A 7500-nucleotide genomic window follows, 5' to 3' on the forward strand; every position below is an offset into this window, starting at 1 on the left:
AGGTCGACCCGCAGGCCGAAGGAACCGTCCACCCGAACACCCCGGCGCGAGGCCGGGGCCGGCAGGGGCCCTCCGATGGCGGGTCATGATTGCCAATCGGTCAGTGGTTATGTGTGTGCTGCGGTGCTGCGGTGCCGGCCAACGCTCAGAGGTCGACCCGCAGGCCGAAGGAACCGTCCACCCGAACACCCCGGCGCGAGGCCGGGGCCGGCAGGGGCCCTCCGATGGCGGGTCATGATTGCCAATCGGTCAGTGGTTGTGTGTGCTGCGGTGGGGCCGGGAGGACCGCTCCTCCTGCGTCGGACCCGGGTCATGGGAAGTGCCGTGTGGCGGTGGTGGGGCCGGGAGGACCGCTCCTCCTGCGTCGGACCCGAGTCATGGGAAGTGCCGTGTGGCGGGGCCGGGAGGACCGCTCCTCCTGCGTCGGACCCGAGTCATAGGAAGTGCCGTGTGGCGGGGCCGGGAGGACCGCTCCTCCTGCGTCGGACCCGAGTCATAGGAAGTGCCGTGTGGCGGGGCCGGGAGGACCGCTCCTCCTGCGTCGGACCCGAGTCATAGGAAGTGCCGTGTGGTGGGGCCGGGAGGACCGCTCCTCCTGCGTCGGACCCGAGTCATAGGAAGTGCCGTGTTGCGCTGGTGGGGCCGTGCCCGCCAACAGCCTTCAGTGGTCGGATACCACGTTTGCAAGCTCCCCGCTGGAATGGGGACTTAGAAGAAATGAGGGGAAAATTCCCCCGGAGCTCCGTGCCTGAGGGCGGGCTGTGAGCCGCGCCGCGTCCGCCAACAGCCTTCCATGGTCGGACACCATTGTTCGCAAGTTGCCCGCTGGAATGGGCACATAGAAGAAATTTCGAGGATAACATCCACCAGAGCGCCAGGGCGGCCGTTATTGCAGTATGCGTCCGCCTGGCAGCTCTCTTCCGCGGGAACCATTGGGCAATTTCTTTCACGGAGGTGGACATAGAAGAATTTTTGTTTCTAAAAACGTGGTTCCTAAAAATGTGCCCCAGGTGTTTTGGAAAACCCGGGTAAACCTGGGAAGTAGGCAAATGACCCTCTGACTAGGGGGAAAAACGTTTGCCTACTGCAGCGCCCCTAATGCAATTCGGCGGAACTGCAACGCCCCTGGTCGCCTAAACGCTACCCCTGGTCGCCTAAACCTCACCCCTGGTCGCCTAAACCTCACCCCTGGTCGCCTAAAAGTCACCCCTGGTCGCCTAAATTGTCAACCCCTGGTCACCTAAATTGTCAACCCCTGGTCGCCTAAAGGGGACTTAGAAGAAATGAGGGGGCAAATTCCCCCGGAGCTCCGTGCCTGAGGGCGGGCTGTGAGCCGCGCCGCGTCCGCCAACAGCCTTCAGTGGTCGGATACAATGTTTGAAAGGTCCCCGCTGGAAAGGGGACTTAGAAGAAATGAGGCAAATTTCCCCGGAGCTCCGTGCCTGAGGGCGGGCTGTGAGCCGCGCCGCGTCCGCCAACAGCCTTCAGTGGTCGGATACAATGTTTGAAAGGTCCCCGCTGGAAAGGGGACTTAGAAGAAATGAGGCAAATTTCCCCGGAGCTCCGTGCCTGAGTGCGGGCTGTGAGCCGCGCCGCGCCCGCCAACAGCCTTCAGTGGTCGGATACAATGTTTGAAAGTTCCCCGCTGGAAAGGGGACTTAGAAGAAATGAGGCAAATTTCCCCGGAGCTCCGTGCCTGAGGGCGGGCTGTGAGCCGCGCCGCGTCCGCCAACAGCCTTCAGTGGTCGGATACAATGTTTGAAAGGTCCCCGCTGGAAAGGGGACTTAGAAGAAATGAGGCAAATTTCCCCGGAGCTCCGTGCCTGAGTGCGGGCTGTGAGCCGCGCCGCGCCCGCCAACAGCCTTCAGTGGTCGGATACAATGTTTGAAAGTTCCCCGCTGGAAAGGGGACTTAGAAGAAATGAGGCAAATTTCCCCGGAGCTCCGTGCCTGAGGGCGGGCTGTGAGCCGCGCCGCGTCCGCCAACAGCCTTCAGTGGTCGGATACAATGTTTGAAAGGTCCCCGCTGGAAAGGGGACTTAGAAGAAATGAGGCAAATTTCCCCGGAGCTCCGTGCCTGAGGGCGGGCTGTGAGCCGCGCCGCGCCCGCCAACAGCCTTCAGTGGTCGGATACAATGTTTCAAAGTTCCCCGCTGGAAAGGGGACTTAGAAGAAATGAGGCAAATTCACCCGGAGCTCCGTGCCCGAGGGCCGGCTATGAGCCGCGCCGTGCCCGCCAACAGCCTTCCACGGTCGGATACAATGTTTCAAAGTTCCCCGCTGGAAAGGGGACTTAGAAGAAATGAGGCAAATTCACCCGGAGCTCCGTGCCCGAGGGCCGGCTATGAGCCGCGCCGTGCCCGCCAACAGCCTTCAGTGGTCGGATACAATGTTTCAAAGTTCCCCGCTGGAAAGGGGACTTAGAAGAAATGAGGCAAATTCCCCCGGAGCTCCGTGCTCGAGGGCCGGCTATGAGCCGCGCCGTGCCCGCCAACAGCCTTCCTTTGGTCGGATACAATGTTTCAAAGTTCCCCGCTGGAAAGGGGACTTAGAAGAAATGAGGCAAATTCCCCCGGAGCTCCGTGCTCGAGGGCCGGCTATGAGCCGCGCCGTGCCCGCCAACAGCCTTCCTTTGGTCGGATACAATGTTTCAAAGTTCCCCGCTGGAAAGGGGACTTAGAAGAAATGAGGCAAATTCCCCCGGAGCTCCGTGCTCGAGGGCCGGCTATGAGCCGCGCCGTGCCCGCCAACAGCCTTCCTTTGGTCGGATACAATGTTTCAAAGTTCCCCGCTGGAAAGGGGACTTAGAAGAATTGAGCAAATTTCACCGGAGCTCCGTGCCTGAGGGCGGGCTGTGAGCCGCGCCGCGCCCGCCAACAGCCTTCCTTTGGTCGGATACAATGTTTGAAAGTTCCCCGCTGGAAAGGGGACTTAGAAGAAATGAGGCAAATTTCCCCGGAGCTCCGTGCCTGATGGCGGGCTGTGAGCCGCGCCGCGCCCGCCAACAGCCTTCAGTGGTCGGATACAATGTTTGAAAGTTCCCCGCTGGAAAGGGGACTTAGAAGAATTGAGTAAAATTCACCCGGAGCTCCGTGCCCGAGGGCCGGCTATGAGCCGCGCCGCGCCCGCCAACAGCCTTCCTTTGGTCGGATACAATGTTTCAAAGTTCCCCGCTGGAAAGGGGACTTAGAAGAAATTTGTGAAAATTCACCCGGAGCTCCGTGCCTGAGGGCCGGCTATGAGCCGCGCCGTGCCCGCCAACAGCCTTCCACGGTCGGATACAATGTTTCAAAGTTCCCCGCTGGAAAGGGGACTTAGAAGAAATTTGTGAAAATTCACCCGGAGCTCCGTGCCCGAGGGCCGGCTATGAGCCGCGCCGTGCCCGCCAACAGCCTTCCACGGTCGGATACAATGTTTCAAAGTTCCCCGCTGGAAAGGGGACTTAGAAGAAATTTGTGAAAATTCACCCGGAGCTCCGTGCCCGAGGGCCGGCTATGAGCCGCGCCGTGCCCGCCAACAGCCTTCCACGGTCGGATACAATGTTTCAAAGTTCCCCGCTGGAAAGGGGACTTAGAAGAAATTTGTGAAAATTCACCCGGAGCTCCGTGCCTGAGGGCCGGCTATGAGCCGCGCCGTGCCCGCCAACAGCCTTCCACGGTCGGATACAATGTTTCAAAGTTCCCCGCTGGAAAGGGGACTTAGAAGAAATTTGTAAAATTCACCCGGAGCTCCGTGCCCGAGGGCCGGCTATGAGCCGCGCCGTGCCCGCCAACAGCCTTCCACGGTCGGATACAATGTTTCAAAGTTCCCCGCTGGAAAGGGGACTTAGAAGAAATTTGTGAAAATTCACCCGGAGCTCCGTGCCCGAGGGCCGGCTATGAGCCGCGCCGTGCCCGCCAACAGCCTTCCACGGTCGGATACAATGTTTCAAAGTTCCCCGCTGGAAAGGGGACTTAGAAGAAATTAGGCAACTTTCCCCGGAGCTCCATGCCTGAGTGCGGGCTGTTTGCCGCGCCGTGCCCGCCAACAGCCTTCAGTGGTCGGATACAATGTTTCAAAGTTCCCCGCTGGAAAGGGGACTTAGAAGAAATTATGAATATTTTTGTTTCTAAAAACGTGATCCCTGAAAATGTGCCCCAGGTGTTTTGGAAAACCCGGGTAAACCTGGGAAGTAGGCAAATGACCCTCTGACTAGGGGGGAAGAACGTTTGCCTACTGCAGCGCCCCTAATGCAATTCGGCGGAACTGCAACGCCCCTGGTCGCCTAAACGCTACCCCTGGTCGCCTAAAAGCTACCCCTGGTCGCCTAAAAGCTACCCCTGGTCGCCTAAACGCTACCCCTGGTCGCCTAAACGCTACCCCTGGTCGCCTAAACGCTACCCCTGGTCACCTAAACGCTACCCCTGGTCGCCTAAACGCTTCCCCTGGTCACCTAAACGCTACCCCTGGTCGCCTAAACGCTACCCCTGGTCGCCTAACTGACCCCTCGTGTGTGGGGATCAACGTTTGCCTACTAGGGCGTCCTCCGGCGGCCTCTCGGCAGTACTGCAGGCCCATTTTAGCCGAGCCCATTGAAATGAATGGGGGAATTTTATACGTTTTTGCCTTTTTTTCCCCCCCTCGTTCTTTTTGTATTTATTCATTTATTTCAACTTTTACCGACTCAACCGCCCTCCGGCGTGCCCTCGGCGGTCCCGCAAGCCCAATTCGGCCGAGCCCATTGAAATGAATGGGGGAATTTTATACGTTTTTGCCTTTTTTTTTCCCCCCCCCTCGTCCTTTTTGTATTTATTCATTTATTTCAACTTTTACCGACTCAACCGCCCTCCGGCGTGCCCTCGGCGGTCCCGCAAGCCCAAATCGGCCGAGCCCATTGAAATGAATGGGGGGATTTTCTACGTTTTTGCCTTTTTTCCCCCCCTCGTCCTTTTTGTATTTATTTACTTATTTCAACCTTTACCGACTTAGGGGCCACTTGGCACCGCCTGTGCCCGGGGAAGGTGCTCATATTCGGCTTCACTGTCAGGCAGCATGCACTCCTCCTCCGGAGCTTCCATTTGGGCAAACTTAGGGGCCGCTTGGCACCGTCCGTGCCCGGGGAAGGTGCTCCTATTCGGGCCAAGTGTGACACACGCCCGCCCTCCTCCTCCGGAGCTTCCATGAGGGTAAACTTAGGGGCCGCTTGGCACCGCCTGTGCCCGGGGAAGGTGCTCCTATTCGGCTTCACTGTCACACAGCATGCACTCATCCTCCGGAGCTTCCATAAGGGCAAACTTAGGGGCCGCTTGGCACCGCCTGTGCCCGGGGAAGGTGCTCATATTCGGCTTCACTGTCACACAGCATGCACTCATCCTCCGGAGCTTCCATAAGGGCAAACTTAGGGGCCGCTTGGCACCGCCTGTGCCCGGGGAAGGTGCTCCTATTCGGCTTCACTGTCATGCAGCATGCACTCCTCCACCGGAGCTTCCATTTGGGCAAACTTAGGGGCCGCTTGGCACCGCCTGTGCCCGGGGAAGGTGCTCCTATTCGGGCCAAGTGTGACACACGCCCGCACTCCTCCTCCGGAGCTTCCATTTGGGCAAACTTAGGGGACGCTTGGCACCGCCCGTGCCCGGGGAAGGTGCTCATATTCGGCTTCACTGTCACACAGCATGCACTCATCCTCCGGAGCTTCCATAAGGGCAAACTTAGGGGCCGCTTGGCACCGCCTGTGCCCGGGGAAGGTGCTCATATTCGGGCCAAGTGTGACACACGCCCGCACTCCTCCTCCGGAGCTTCCATTTGGGCAAACTTAGGGGCCACTTGGCACCGCCTGTGCCCGGGGAAGGTGCTCATATTCGGGCCAAGTGTGACACACGCCCGCACTCCTCCTCCGGAGCTTCCATTTGGGCAAACTTAGGGGCCGCTTGGCACCGCCTGTGCCCGGGGAAGGTGCTCATATTCGGCTTCACTGTCAGGCAGCATGCACTCCTCCTCCGGAGCTTCCATTTGGGCAAACTTAGGGGCCGCTTGGCACCGCCTGTGCCCGGGGAAGGTGCTCCTATTCGGGCCATGTGTGACACACGCCCGCACTCCTCCTCCGGAGCTTCCATGAGGGTAGACTTAGGGGCCGCTTGGCACCGCCTGTGCCCGGGGAAGGTGCTCATATTCGGCTTCACTGTCAGGCAGCATGCACTCCTCCTCCGGAGCTTCCATTTGGGCAAACTTAGGGGCCGCTTGGCACCGCCTGTGCCCGGGGAAGGTGCTCCTATTCGGGCCAAGTGTGACACACGCCCGCACTCCTCCTCCGGAGCTTCCATGAGGGTAGACTTAGGGGCCGCTTGGCACCGCCTGTGCCCGGGGAAGGTGCTCATATTCGGCTTCACTGTCAGGCAGCATGCACTCCTCCTCCGGAGCTTCCATAAGGGCAAACTTAGGGGCCGCTTGGCACCGTCTGTGCCCGGGGAAGGTGCTCCTATTCGGCTTCACTGTCATGCAGCATGCACTCCTCCTCCGGAGCTTCCATTTGGGCAAACTTAGGGGCCGCTTGGCACCGTCTGTGCCCGGGGAAGGTGCTCCTATTCGGCTTCACTGTCACACAGCATGCACTCCTCCTCCGGAGCTTCCATAAGGGCAAACTTAGGGGCCGCTTGGCACCGTATGTGCCCGGGGAAGGTGCTCCTATTCGGCTTCACTGTCATGCAGCATGCACTCCTCCACCGGAGCTTCCATTTGGGCAAACTTAGGGGCCGCTTGGCACCGCCTGTGCCCGGGGAAGGTGCTCCTATTCGGGCCAAGTGTGACACACGCCCGCACTCCTCCACCGGAGCTTCCATTTGGGCAAACTTAGGGGACGCTTGGCACCGCCCGTGCCCGGGGAAGGTGCTCATATTCGGGCTAAGTGTGACAGACGCCGGCCTATTACCCCCGGAGCGATGGAGCTGGGGGCGCTCGCTCCCCGCCCGTGCCCGGGGAAGGTGCTCCTCTCCGGCCTAAGTGTGGCAGACGCCGGCCTATTACCCCCAGAGCGATGGAGCTGGGGGGCGCTCGCTCCCCGCCCGTGCCCGGGGAAGGTGCTCCTCTCCGGGCTAAGTGTGGCAGACGCCGGCCTATTACCCCCGGAGCGATGGAGCTGGGGGGCGCTCGCTCCCTGCCTGTGCCCGGGGAAGGTGCTCATCTCCGGGCTAAGTGTGGCAGACGCCGGCCTATTACCCCCGGAGCGATGGAGCTGGGGGGCGCTCGCTCCCTGCCTGTGCCCGGGGAAGGTGCTCATCTCCGGGCTAAGTGTGGCAGACGCCGGCCTATTACCCCCGGAGCGATGGAGCTGGGGGGCGCTCGCTCCCTGCCTGTGCCCGGGGAAGGTGCTCATCTCCGGGCTAAGTGTGGCAGACGCCGGCCTATTACCCCCGGAGCGATGGAGCTGGGGGGCGCTCGCTCCCTGCCTGTGCCCGGGGAAGGTGCTCATCTCCGGGCTAAGTGTGGCAGACGCCGGCCTATTACCCCCGGAGCGATGGAGCTGGG

This window comes from Idiotropiscis lumnitzeri, unplaced genomic scaffold (assembly GCF_059441095.1).
Source record: "Idiotropiscis lumnitzeri isolate Australia: NSW breed Sydney's pygmy pipehorse unplaced genomic scaffold, RoL_Ilum_1.0 HiC_scaffold_304, whole genome shotgun sequence".
In the NCBI taxonomy this organism is placed as follows: Eukaryota; Metazoa; Chordata; class Actinopteri; order Syngnathiformes; family Syngnathidae; genus Idiotropiscis; species Idiotropiscis lumnitzeri.